At 36.7% G+C, this 14,974-nt stretch overlaps 1 pseudogene; it reads right to left on the bottom strand.

The window, feature by feature from the left end:
- Positions 1-12,376: 12,376 nt before the first annotated feature.
- Positions 12,377-14,418, bottom strand: LOC144373476 (melanoma inhibitory activity protein 2 pseudogene; annotated as a pseudogene).
- Positions 14,419-14,974: the final 556 nt, after the last annotated feature.

Here is a 14,974-nt window from a genome sequence, read left to right as displayed (position 1 = left end):
AGGATCTACACTAAAGGAACCAAAAGGAGAAACTAAAACAAATCAAAACCCAAAAATAAATAAAATTACAGGGATCACAAATCATATCTCAATAATAACTTTGAATATTAATGGCCTAAACTCATCAATGAAAAGACATAGATTGGCAGATGGGACTAAAAGTAAAACCCAACAATATGCTGTCCTCAAGAGACTCACCTCATGGACAAAGATCCATAGGCTTAAGGTGAAAGAATGGGATAAAACTTATCACTCATATGGATTACATAAAAAAGCAGGGGTTTCCATTCTCGTCTCAGATAAAGTAGACTTCATACCAAAGTTAATTAGAAGAGACAAGAAGGACATTTTATACTTCTTAAGGGAAGTATATATAAGCAGGACATAACACTTATAAATATTTATGCCCCAAACAATGGAGCATCTATGTACATCAAACAAACCCTTCTCAATTTCAAGAGACAAACAGACCACAATACAATATTACTGGGTGATTTTAACAAACCTCTCCCACTACTGGACATGTCTTATCTTCCAAAAAAAAAAAAAACAAAATAAGGAAACTATAAAACTAAATAATATAATTAATAATTTATACTTAACATAGATATATAGAGTATTTCATCAATCAATAAGCAAATATACTTTCTCCTCAGCAGCGCATGGCTTCTTCTCTAAGATGGAGCAAATCTTATGCCAGAAAGAAACTATTAGTAAATTGAAAAAAAAATAGATTATACCTTGCAATCTAACCAGCCACAATGGAATGAAATTAAAAATCAATGATAAAATAAAAAATACAAACTATGGTAACAAATGGAGACTAAATAATACACTATTTGAATAATGAAATGATAGAAGAAATCAAGAAAGAAATAAACATATTCTTAAGAGTTAAATGAAAACATTGAAACAACATAAAATTTTATTTTACTCAGTGGATTTTACTCTATTTCTATCATTATTTTGTTGCTCATACCATACTACATTTGGCCATTGGAAATTTATTTACCTTGATTCCTGTCTTCTTTGTCTTATTCATATTATTTTTCAAGATATTTTCTTTTATTTTTCTTATTATATAATATTATGTATTAGTCCTGTATTTCCATTGCCCTTGCCCTTGAGTCAGTCATTTTTCTAAGGATGTCTGTTTTTTTATTAGCAAATAGTTAGTTTAGATATCAAAATGCAGGCACTAAATGTGCTTAAGTCTCTGAAGTGCCTTTGCGTATTTCTCAATGGAATATTATTAGAAAATATATGTATTATAATTTGATATCTAGATTTTTGTGTCTTTTTGTTTACTACTATTAAAAACTAGCATATTTAGCACAAAATTTATAGCTAATGCTATAGAAGGGATTTCTCAGATATATAAATTTATATCAAATAAACATACTCTCTGTAGTGTTCATAATAAGAACAATGAGTTTTGTGCTCACTGGAACAGAAAGCTTTGATTATTATCAGAAACAGTGAAGGGAGCTGAAGGCATAAAAATCCTTTTATCCATTTTAGCCTGACTTGCAGAAGGCTTCATCAGTAAAGCTATGGTGAAAAAATAAACAAAGCAAATGAGGATATTTCCTTTATTAGAGTTCTAACATAAATTTGCTTTCTGTCCATTATTTTTTACTTTAGATAGATGAGATCCAAGTATAGGTATTTCTGCTATAATGCTATACATACTTTATAGTCTGCAAAATAGTAGCCTAAAAATAACAAGAATTAAACACACAAAAATAGATTAGGGTAGAGCCCTCAAAATTTATGGAACTTTATATGTATTAACAAAAACTTCTAGCAGTAATTAACTGTCAATATGCTGAGTGACTACTACTATGTTTACCTCTCAATAACAATACTTAACCAGAGTTTCTATTTCCAACATGTGCATTTTTATAGTCTTAGATGTTTCTAAAATATTGCTTGTTCAACCTGTAGAGTCTCTGAATAAACAGTGGTTTCCTGAAGTAATCTTTGGATACCTGGGTGTTATAGAGGCTTTTATTCAGTGGTAGTTTTGTGTATAGTTGTACAGTCTTTTAAATTCCTTTTCTCATATTCCTCTGCCTCCTTCTATCCCTTCACCCATTTCATTAGTCCCCAACTTGGGGCTAGGTTTTATGAGAGAAAAAATATTGAAGAATCATACAATTCCTACTCTTTACAGATTGAAAATAATTTGGAAGTATTATAAGACAAAATATAATCAATTGGTAGAATGCTGTGTGCAGTTATAAACACTAGGCTTGCTTGTGCTATGTCCTAGCATTGCCCAGTTTTTCAAAATGCAGTTCCAATGGGAGATGTTGCTGATCCTCCTCAGTCATAACAAGTTGTGAACTGATCTTTTCACTTGTTGACATTCCCAATTTACTGAAAGGAGAGGGTTTCTAAATTCTATAGATTTAATTTGTCAGTATTATGGTTTAGATGTTTGGAGTCCCCAAAAAGCTAATTGAGAGAGAATGCAAGAAAGTTTATAGATGAAATGATTGGGTGACAAGGTTTGACCTAATCAGTACACTGATTCCCTGATAGGAATGAACTTGGGTGGTAACTATAGGCAGGTATGATATGGCTGGAGAAGGTGGGTCCTTGGGGCATGTCTTTGATGTTTATATTTTGTCCTAGTGAAATAAGCACCAGCTGGCACCATCTCTCTCTCTCTCTCTCTCTCTCTCTCTCTCTCTCTCTCTCTCTCTCTCTCTTCTCTCTCTCTCTCTCTTTCTCTTTCTCTTTCTCTTTCTCTCCCTCTCCTCCTCTCCCCCCTCTTAAACTCCCCTATTCCTGGTTTGATATCTTGAGCAATATCCCTCCACAACACTCTCATGTCATTGTGTTCAACCTCATCTCTACACTCAAGAAATGGAGTCAAGCTTCAATGGACTGAGACCTCTTAAATTGTGAGCCCCCAAATAAATTTTTCATCTTCTAATTTTTCTTGTCAGGTCTTTTGGTCACAGCAGTGAAAAAGCCAACTTAAAAAAATGAGTCGATCAGTACCACAAAATCTTGCCTCAAGAAATAAGAAGAAATCTTTTTCAATTTACATATTGTTTCTGTTCAAATTTCCTCTTTGGGTGAAGATATACTTTAGGGTGGCAGGTGGCTAGGGAACTCTTTACTACTTCTTGAATATTATATTATTTATTAGAAAGTTAATTAAGGAAAATATATTGTTCATATATATCTAGTTGTTGAGAAATAAAAAAGATGGAAGTAATTTAGAAGAATTTTAGAGAGAAATTATTTATGCTTATCTAAATAATATAATCAAGTAAATGTCTTTATATAGTATATAGATATTCCCATTTATATTAAAAAATAAACATCTAGTATGGTAGTGTACTAGTGTAATATCAGCAACTTCGGAGGCTCAACCAAGAGAATTGCAAGTTCAATGACAGTCTCAGCAACTTAGCAAGACCCTGTCTTCAATAAAAAAAAATGCTGGCAATATTTATTAGTGGTAACGTGCCTCTGGGTTCACTTCCTGGCACACGAACAAAAAAGTAAATAACCTTTTTGCAGTTAAATATTATATAATGTTTTGTGTGATATAGAGAATGTAAAAAGTATCTTGGGAATGGATTTTTCCCCCATGTTGATTTGAAAAAAAATTCTAGTTTTCTTGAGATTTTTCAAAGAATTTTTGTATTAGAAAATTTTATCATCATTCCTAAAGAGACAAATGGTCTATTACTTTCCTAAAGAGACAGATGGCCTATTATAAATCCTCATTATCCAGATAGAAAGTGGAGATTGAGAATGATGTAATTATCTTAATGGCATGTAAGATAACAGAATATAAGCCTCTAATATAAATATTCTATTGGGCATATTAGGATGACTTTGTTTAATGGAGAAAAAAAATTATACTAATTGAAGATAGGCTACTAGGCACATGTAATTTAGTCTCCTACTCTGGTATTCAGTTCAAAATTGACTCCTGTAGTTAAAGAATTCAAAAGACACTTGGAGCCACATATATTTTTGCTTCGGTTTTTTACTTTGGGATTTTTTTTTCAGGATCTTTAACTTAATTCATAGTTTTGTTTCTATATATATATCTACAGTTTTCTAGAAAATAATATGGCAATGATTCCTTTCTAGAAATTAAGCTTTGTATATTAATTAGAAAATGTAGAATGTAGCTTTTAGCTACACAGTGTTTACTTGGAATGTTTTTTTCTTTTCCTTTATAAAGTTTGGTAATTTCTTTAAATTGCTAAGATAAAGCCTTAAATGTTGCCTGGTATTTAAGTATGAGTATTCTGCTTTTTGTGATCATGAGACTATTGAAAAAGAGTAGGGGTCCAGTAGTGTGGGGAATGTCCACTCCATTTTCTGCCTACCTTTATAAAACATCAAGAAGCTCCCAACTGATTCAAGAGAGCACATGTGGGGTTGTATCTGCTTCATTCTTCTCTTGCTCATCATTGGCCCTTTGCCTCTTTACTGATGCTGATTGTGTTGACTGGTTGCTTTTGCAATGGTTGTGCTGGTGTTGGAATGAAAATAAGAGAAATCAGAGATCTTTAAGATTAAGAGAAAGGCTGAAATTGCAATTCATCTCTTCTCCTTCTCCAATTTTGATGTGCCTACAGAAGTCAGCAGAACATCCCTTTCATGAGGAAAACAGGATTCTCCAGCTCTTTTGCATTTTGTTACTCAGTGGGAAGCACAGAGAAAAAGCAGAGCAGGAAAACATTCATTGTTTTTCAATCTTTTCAGAGTGCTGTTGATCTTTGTTGGGATAAGAAACACAGTGTATTATTCCTTAATTGCCCTCCTCAAAAGAACCTGTTGTTAAATTCCCATTGTTTGACTAGCATTTAGGAAAGTAATTATTAATAGGTTCCAATGATAAATAATATGGCCAGGAGAAAATTTGACATGGTACTTCAGTTGATGGTGGGATGATGTTGACACCTTTGCATGGTGGATACTGAAGAAGAGTCAGTGGTAGAATTGATGAATAAGCATTTATGAGAATTGACTTCCTTTTTAACTGGACAATTACAAGCTTTTGTATTTACTGTACTTTATAAAAAGGAGGCTTTCACATATTTCAACTCTGCACAACGTGTTTTTTTGCAAATATTTGTACACCTAGTAGGAGAATGACAATTTCTATGTTTGACATGCTATCTTGAGGAGCAAAAAAAAAAAAAAAACAACTTGAAATAACACTCAATTTGTAGTATAATAAAGGATGTGGGTGGCTTAGTGATATCTTCTTTCCTTTCAAAATGTTTCTTAAAACCAGATGTGAGTAGAAAAGAAGATATTCAGAACACACAATAAAATGGATGTGTGCTTTGTGAAATTGGGAGAATTCATCAATACATGAAACAATGATTTATCATTGCATTTGGTCCTAAAACATATCAATGTAGATCAACAGAGGCACTGTAAGATAGATAGCTACTTTATAATACCAAGGCAAAGGGGTTAATTGGGCTTACCGGGTTCAGTTTGCCACCCTCATGGCACTTTCTGTTGTCTGTGTCAACAGAGTTTCAAAAGTACATTCCCACTAAGCCATCCACTCTGTTATTTATACAGTTGTACTACCCAGGAGGGATGGATCAGTTTACAAGCTGGGAGGCCTTTTCTTCCTCTTTTTCTGCCCACTTCATGCTTTCTTATCCAGCTGTTCCTATACACCTCCATATTCCTAATCTCTCCTCAGTTCTTCTGATTTTTATTTAATTTTCCTCTTTCCTCTTATTCATGGATTCATGTGTATGCATATTATTCCTGGTTCTATTGAACTGCACATGATTCCTTGTCACCTCTAAACTCATTTTACTAAGTTACACCTCAAAACTTACTGAAACCCTTTGAAATTTTTGTCAGTAAACCTTTTAAAAACTCTTTAGAAGTTAAACCATTGCACATGTAGCTACAGTCCTCTTTATCTGCTAGTACCTCCACACTCCTGAGATGTTATTATTTAAAAAAATATACTGCCAGACCATTCTCATATTTGTATATCATCTATCTGTCTATCTATCTATCTATCTATCTATCTATCTATCTATCTATCTGTCTATCTACAAACATAACATGGCATTCTGAAAATATCATTCTGCTTTTGTGCTGGAGTCTGGCTGGCTGGGCAAAAAACTGGGGGGGGAGGGGAGGAACGTGACAAGCAACTTGTAAAGGTTGATACAGAGGGAGCCACTTCATTGTAGGAGAGTAGAGGTATATATACACCTAATTGAAACAAGCTGTGTATAATTAGTTAACATCATTCAGATACAGCAATCCTCTCATCTTAACAGTTATACACAGCTCAACTCAATCAACATCATCTTAATGACTCCATAACTTTACCTCACACCACTCCTCTTGGCAAAGTGCCAGGCGCCATCTTGACTTGTTTGTGGCTCTCTACATTTTCCCCCTTTTATTTTTAAACAACAAGTATGTGGCTTAGGGACCCTGGTTCTTCTAGGTTGTCCAATAGTATACATGGTCCTACCCGACATTGGATGGTCTGACCTCAAATCGTCAGCCTCCTGTCATAGGTTGGTAGCATTGTAATTGGATCCTACTTGTCTTTGACTACTGGCCCAACACACTTAGCCATATTGTGGATAATGACAATTGTTTCTTTTACACAAACACCATAAATAATCTGCTACAAGCAGAAAGGGAGGATACAAAATGCCATGATACCATGCCAATTGATGGCTCCAAGTAAGAAGCCTTTGGAAAAATTATACCAGCAATGACACCTTTAGCAAAGATACTGAGTTACAATTTGTTGTCTCAATAGATTACAGTTTGTTGTCACAATCCAGGTAAAGCAGTATCTAATTAAATCACAGTCCATTAAGTTCACAGTCCAGGTAAATCACAGCCCAGATAATTTCTGCAGGCAGCTAGCCTCAGCTGTAGCAGCAGAAACAGCAATCAGCTATGATGATCTGAAGTCTTGTCCGGTTCTCAGCAACAGTGGAAATCTCTCCACCCTCGTACTCACCGGCACTGGAACGAAGGCAGGAACTCCGACAATGATGGCTAAAGAAAATCCTGTAGTATTCCAGGAAGCACTAAGAAACAACTTTCTGAACAATTTAGTACATTATCTCAAGGATTTTTACATTTGAAATAGGCCTTTTTAGTGGTAGTCTTCTTCTCATGCTCTTCTTCCCTATCCCATTTTGAGTCACCCCCCTTATATAAGAGAAGATATTTGGCATTTGTTTTTTAGGGATTGGCTACCTTCACTTAGCATAATCTGCTCTAATGCAATCCATTTGCCTGCAAATGCCATGATCTTGTTATTTTTTAGTGCTGAATAATATTTCATTGGGTATAAATGCCATATATTTAAATACATTCATCTATTGAAGGGCACCTAGGTTAGTTCCACATTCCAGCTATTGTGAATTGTGCTGCTATATACATTGATATGGCTGTGTCCCTGTAGTATGCACTTTTTAGGTCTTTTGGGTATAGTACGAGAAGGGGAATAGGTGGGTCAAATGGTGGTTCCATTCCCAGCTTTCTAAGGAATCTCCATACTGCTTTCTAAATTGGCTGCAACAATTTGCAGTCCCACCAGCAAGGTATGAGTGTACTTTTTTCCCCGCAACCTTGCCAGCACTTATTGTTGTTTGACTTCATAATTGATGCCATTCTTATTGGAGTGAGATGGTATCTTAGAGTAGTTTTAATTTGAATTTCTCTGATTGTTAGAGATGATGAGCATATTTTATGTACTTGTTGATTGATTGTATGTTCTATTCTGAGAAGTTTCTGTTCAAGTCCTTGTCCCACTTGTTGATTGGGTTATTTGCTTTTTTGTTGTTTAACTTTTTTAGTTCTTTGAGATTAGAGCTCTATCTGATGTTTGGGGGGTAAAAATTTGTTCCCAGTATGTAGGCTCCCTATTTACCTCACATATTATTTCTCTTGCTGAGAAAAAACTTTTTAGTTTGAATTTGTCCCATTTGTTGATTCTTGGTTTTAACTCTTGTGCTATAGGTGTCTTATTAAGAAATATGGGGCCTGCCCCCATGTGATGAAGATTAGGGCCAACTTTATCTTCTATTAGATGCAGAGTCTCTGGTCTGATTCCTAGCACCTTGATCCATTTTGAGTTGACTTTTGTGCATAGTGAGAGAAAGGGATTCAATTTCATTTTTTGCATTGGGTTTCCAGTTCTTCCAGCACCATTTGCTGAAGATGCTATTGTTTCTCCATTGCATGGTTTTAGAAGAAGACTACCACTAAATAGGGAAGAGAGGTGGGAGGGAAAAAGAGGGAGAAGGGCAGTTGCAGGGAAGATGGAAGGAGAACCTCACTATTTACGGAATACATATATGATGTTGTAATGAGAAAAGAAAAAAGTGTGTCACATTAGATTGGATCGAGAGAAAGGATTGGAGAGGAGGGGAGGAGTAAGGAGGATAGAAAAGGCAGCAGAAAAGAATTGACAATATGATTGATGTATGAATATTCCATGTATGTATTATATGTCAAAATTCATTCTGCTGTCATGTATGACTAAAAATAAATAAATAAATAATAAATAATTAAAAAAAAAAAGAAATAGGTCTTAATGGTGCTCATTACTCATTAGCTTCCAGGTAGGAGAGAACCATTGTAGTTATTGGCATTGGAAATGACCAAACATCAGAGGCCCTGTGGCCCGGCCTCCACAGCTGCAGCATCCTCGGGCAGTCCCATGGTGGGGGGGGGTGAGGAAGAGCCGTCAGCTGGAAGGTCCCCACTGCATCCACTACCGGCTCACGCCCACAGCAGCCAACATGCTTCATGCACCCTCCGTTGATGAAAAGAGATTCATAGGAGCCTCCTGTTGTAATTCCTTTCCTGATAATCCTTCCTCCTCTAAACTTTCTTTCTTCCTCTGACTAGAGTTCCTAGTCTTTTATCAACATATGTCTTAACTGTTCTTAATTTCACTGGGTGCCTCCTTTCCTCAGCAATTTACCTAACACCCCTTCCATATTTCCTAACAAAGACAAAGACAAAACAAGATACAAACATATTTTATCAATCTTCTTCATTTTTAAAAAATGGCCATACTTCCTCTCGCCCTGTCTGCTAGAGACGAGCAGATTTGCTCCTGTCCTATCTATCTTTAGGGGTGGGCAGCTTTTCCTTGTCATTCTCCCCCGAGTATCCCGGGGCTCCCTGTACAGGCCACCATCTGCCACAGTCCGGCTGGCTGGGCAAAATAGCCGGGAGGAGTGACAGGCAACTTGTGAAGGTTGATACAGCAGGAGCCGCTTTATTGTAGGAGAGTAGAGGTATATAGACACTTAAGTAATTATACACAGCTTGTTTCAATTAACATCATCCAGATACAGCAATCCTTATCATTTTAACAATTATACACAGCTTAACTCAATCAACATCATCTTAGAGACTTGCTGGCATTACCTCAAACCACTCCTCTTAGCAAATTGCCAGGCGCCATCTTGACTTGTTTGTGGCTCTCTACACTTTTGTAGCTCTACATTCTATTTTTCAGAAGCATGCCTATTGCAGAGAGATGTATCCCTGCTACCCAGATCAAGTTCAAACTGGTAACTGAATTGTAATTCACATTATATTTTCTACATACTAAAGGACTTTTAAGTTATATTCAGCCCTCCCCCCTTCCCATTAAGCAATACCATAGTGAAGAGACATATAGTTGCCATGATGAACATATTTCTAGTGTTTCATGGCAGTTTTTTTTTAAACACCAGTTAATAACATAAATTAAGTAGTATGCAATCTACATTTGAAAAGAGAAGAAAATGTAGTAAAAGGTGTCAGAGTAAATGTTATTTAATTTTCATGAATATATATTACTAGGCTCTAATAGGTGAATATTAACTATACCTTCTATGGTAAAACTCAGTCAAAAAGTTTATGGGGTATTAAAAAACTTATTTTGTATTGTACACTTCAATGTGCTCTGGGTTTTGGATTCAAAAGTGGAGTATTCTGGATCATAGGCACCATCATATTTTGTTAGACACAGACAACAAGTGCAATGCCTATTTATACTCCCTACATGATAATCATTATTTAATATTCTAGCCAGAGTTTTACATGTTGTATTAATGTGGAGGGTGAAAAGTTCTATACTATTTTAATTTTAAAAACTGAAGTTAAGTATAATCTCTTAAAGAGTATTAAATCCTATACTTTTAAAAGATTCCTATTCTTAAAAATAATATGAAAGCTAGAGAAACTTTCATCTCCATAAACTTTTCTAACATTTCTCTTTTGTAAAGTACCAAGCCTAGAACCATGTGGTCTTGGTAATTACTAAAAACAATGATTCAGAGTCTTCTATTTCACAAACTGTAAACAGGATTCTTTTAACAAATATCAGTACTCTGGTGTCCACAGCATTTTTGAGGAATATTGATATCCCTCAATATATGAATCTACTGTATTTCAGTCAAATTCTATTGTTCCCAAGTCCTCTATTGTGGAAGAGCAGATGCTAGCAAGGACTAGAATATATTTCAGGCCTTTGAGAAGACCACTATAGAATGAAAGAATCCCCATCATGAATAGAACATTCAGAAATAATTTAGGCCTAATTGTTGTTGGTTATCCATGGTTTTTTTTTGAGAATGGAGATATACTCAATTCCTTTTTTTGGTGATTGTTAGTGGTTATTTCAACTTACTGGTATACCTACTAGATTCATTCATTGGTGCTATATGTGTCCTCATAAATAATGAAGGAAATAGTATACTTTACTTATGACAGCTCAAATGTCAGAACAAAGATTGTCCTTTAGTTGTGGGAATTTTGATTCTTACACTAGCAGGCAGCCATCTATCATTTAGGTAATTGCCTATAAGTACATACTGTACATTCTAATTTCATTTTTGGACTCAATATTTTTAATGCCTTAATGCAATTCTGAATTTCATGAAAATGGGCATAAAATATAAAAGACAGGGAATGGGGTGTTGGGTCAGTGGCACAGCACTCACTTAGCATATGCAAGATACTGAGTAGGATCCTCAGAATCACATAAAAATTAATTAATTGAGTGATTAATTTATTAAAGGTAGAAGAAGAACTCAAAGATGAAGAACATGAAAAAGAATAGGAAGAAGAAGAAGAAGAAGAAGAAGAAGAAGAAGAAGAAGAAGAAGAAGAAGAAGAAGAAGAAGAAGAAGAAGAAGAAGAAGTAGTCATCAATGATGACTCAGGGAAAATGGCAATAGAGTGAGTTTAAATTTTGGTTTCCAATTCCAAAATGTTTCTTCAGAACTGCACTTTTTAAAATATTTCAGATCTCCTACTTTCATGACATGTTTAGTAGTGTTCTTTGGATTAATCTTAATATGCTGTAATTATTCTTTTAAGGAAAAACCAGCTGACATGCCCCACAAGACTGTAAATCAATGAAAATCTTTCATTAAGCAAAAGTTCCTTTCACATTTGCTACAATCATAGTAAATACACTTCTTTGTATAAAGGGACTGTCTTTGTTGGGCATTTAAAATATCCCAATAAACTATATGTCATAACTGAAAATCTCATTGTTGTTTATGGAATCATGGATTAATCAAATTCAATGCTGTACACTTTAGAGTACAATAGAAGGGAACTCAAAGATGAAGAACACAAAGAAAAATAGGAAGAAGAAGAAGAAGGAGAAGGAGAAGGAGAAGGTGGTGGTGGAGGAGGAGGAGGAGGAGGAGGAGGAGGAGGAGGAGGAGGAGGAGGAGGAGGAGGAGGAGAAGGGAGGAAGAAGAAGAAGAAGTCATCAAGATGACTCAGGGAAAATGGGAACAGAGTGAGTTTAAATTGTGGTTTCCAATTCCAAAATGTTTCCTGAGAACTGCAACTTTCTTTGTATTTGAGATCTCCTACTTCCATGACATGTTTAGTAGTGTTTTCTGGCTTACTCTTAATATGCTCTAGTTATTGTTTTATGGGAAAACTAGTTGACATGCCCCACAAGACTGAAAATCAATGAAAATCTTTCATTAAGCATAAAGTTCCTTTCACATTTGCTACAATCATAGTAAATACACTTCTTTGTATAAAGGGACTGTCTTTGTTGGGCATTTAAAATATCCCCAGAGGCTAGATGACATACATGAAAATCCCATTGTTGTTTATAGAATAGTGGATCAATCAAATTCAATGCTGTAATCTTTAGAGTAAAATAGAATGGAAATAATTTACTCATAATATCATATTTAAACCATCTTTATTTCCAAAATACTATCCTAAGAATTATAGTTTTATTTAGCTTCAGTCAGAGCAAAAGTATAATCACTTACTTAAGTAAAAGCAATTACTTAAAAACTAAAAATGAGAGGTAAGTCAAATTACTTTTGAAGAGAGATCAAAAATATCAGGTTTCTTGTTGATGTTCAGTAGCAGGCTCACCTGAAGGTGGAATGAAGCCTTAAGGGCACTCACTTCTACTTTCAGAATACAGGGGTGGGGGGAGGAAATCCAGCTCTTGGGGTAAGGTCATGAGGAAAATACCTCCATTCATAGACATCTGGCATTGCAAAAAATGGAGGGGGTGGTAGGCCGGGAGGTGCCCCATACCTGTTTCCTGGAGGAGGCAGAGGGGAAAATGGTCCTCTTCTCATGAACTGGAGGAGGTGGAGGGGAAAATGGTTCTCTCCTCATGAACTGACTCCTCGGGTCCACAGGAAACAATTCACCTCTGACTGGAGGAAAAGGTGCCAACAATGAGCCAGAGCCAGTTGCTTGGTTTTCAGCAGGGAGAGATGAATCGGGGACATTGGAATCATCAAGATTGATTTTGGTCTCCTTTCTACTGGATTGACTTTCTGAAGACATAGGCCCATCCTCTTTATCCAAAGAAGGCAGATTAGAACCTCTGAGTTCTGCTGGTCGTGATGGTCTACCATAATTCGAATAACATCCACCTTGCCAAGGAGGACCCAATGGTGAGGGACCATTGGGGGAATGCTTTCTGCCCAATGCTGCATTTGAAACACCAAGTGCACAGGGATCTTCCTCTACAAGTTCAAATTGAAGCTCCCTTTCAGTTAACTTTTGTCTGTTGTGAGCGTTTTGTTTCATGAAATAATGGAGGTTTCTTTCAGCAATCCAAGCCGCCAACTCACTCTCATGTGCTTTTTTCTCACAGTAAATAATCTTCCCCTGACAGGATTGAATGGTTCTCTCCAATTCTTCTTTAAGATATTTGGCTTGCTTTCTGTAGGTCTCCAGCTCTTCTCTTGTATGGCCCATCTCTTCTTTGACCTTGGAAAGTTTCTCCTCTTGCCCCACCCGGTAATTTTCCTCTACTCTGAGTTCCCATGGAGTTTCATCATATTTTCTTGATAGCATTCCATCATGACTTTAAATTTCTGCTGAAGGTTCTCATTCTCACCTTCAAGCCATGTATTTTCTGATAACAAGGTTGCCTGTTCAGTCTTCAGACTTCTAATCTGTTCTCTGAGGTCTTCCTTTGTTTTCTCTACTTCAGATAATAAAGCACAGTTTGATATCTTTGTCCTTCTAATGTTTCTAAGGAGGCCTTTAGCTTAGCACCATCAACCAGTTTCTTCAAAGCTCCTTTGGGCTCATCATCCAAGTGAGCACCAATTCCTGATTCACTCGTCATTCCCCATTCCAAGTTCCCAATGTCTGTTTGGGCTTCCTTGGTTGGAGAAGACCTATCTTTCATCTTCAGCAAGCCTTCAGTAAGAGACTCCATGTGATTTTCTTTATCAGTTTGAACTTGTTTTGCATGGAATTGAGAGTCTTCCAATGTGGTGCTCTCTTTACATTGGACACGTCCTTGTTCCCTCCATGCTTCAGCGTCTCCTTGTAAGATGGGTTTCTGACTTTGCTGAAGCTGGGAACGTTCATCCAAGGCTTCCTTCATTGCCAGCTGAAGTTCTTCCTCACTCATTTGAAACAGTCTCAAGTTTGTTTTAGTTTCAGCTATTTGTGATCTACTGATTCTGATTCACCTTCAAAGGACTTTATCCTTCTCGGTATATCTGCCATGATTTCATCCTGTTTACAATGTTTGGCCTTTTGTTCTTTTAGCTCTTTTTCTAGAAAGAGTCTTTCATCCCCATGGCTCGGTTTGGACCTATGCAGCTTTTCATAGGTTGCCTCCAAATTTGGGACGTCTCTTAGACCCTTCTCAGAATTGCTGCCCTTTAAAGTTGACTCTAAGCCTTCAAGCTCTTTTTGAACAAGGCCAACTTTCTCTAGTAGTTCACATTTTTCTTCAATTCTTCTAGAAAGTTTTAAAGCCAGCTGTTTTTCTCTTCCCACATAAAGCCTGCTTCTAACACACTGAAAACTTCTCCACAAAAACAAAAGAAGAGCAAAACATCCAATAGCTCTACACATCACCAACTCCCAAGGAACATCATAAGGATTAGGGCCTGGCTTCATGTCTTCAGACAATGCTGCCCAAACCCTGCCTACTTCTTCCAGGACCACCCGCTAATATGGCTGTAGGGCAGTCCTTGGTGCCTCCATCAAGCTAAGTTGGCTTTGGCTCTTGCAACCACAACCACAGCCTGCCCAGGCAGGCCAACATAGGCTGTGAACACTCAGGTGTTTGGTGAGGAACTCAAACCTGCACCAGGCAACGGAACAGACCACTGAGAATGCCTGCAAGGGGGGGTTGTGAAGGTGGGGAGCTGGGGGGAAGGACTCCCAGGAGCCTTGTGGTGCTCAAGTGCCCATCAGGGGAGTCTTGGCCCATTCCTTCCCTAACCAGTGCATCCTGAAGTGTCACGGGTTCAGGTCACTTCCACTCCAGCCAGACAGGAGTCCTCTCTATGCCTCCCACCCCTGAGTTTGGTTTAGGCCAGGCCAAGGTGGAGCTTCTTAAGTTTCTATACAGTAATAATACCATTCAGTTTGATGTCATGCAAATTCTAAAGCTCTCTAAACTGTCTCAACAGATTTTATTTCATATATTTATATTTGTACTGCTTGCCCT

The sequence above is a fragment of the Ictidomys tridecemlineatus genome, unplaced genomic scaffold (genome assembly GCF_052094955.1).
Source record: "Ictidomys tridecemlineatus isolate mIctTri1 unplaced genomic scaffold, mIctTri1.hap1 Scaffold_405, whole genome shotgun sequence".
NCBI lineage: Eukaryota > Metazoa > Chordata > Mammalia > Rodentia > Sciuridae > Ictidomys > Ictidomys tridecemlineatus.
This window is presented reverse-complemented; position numbering and strand designations above follow the sequence as displayed.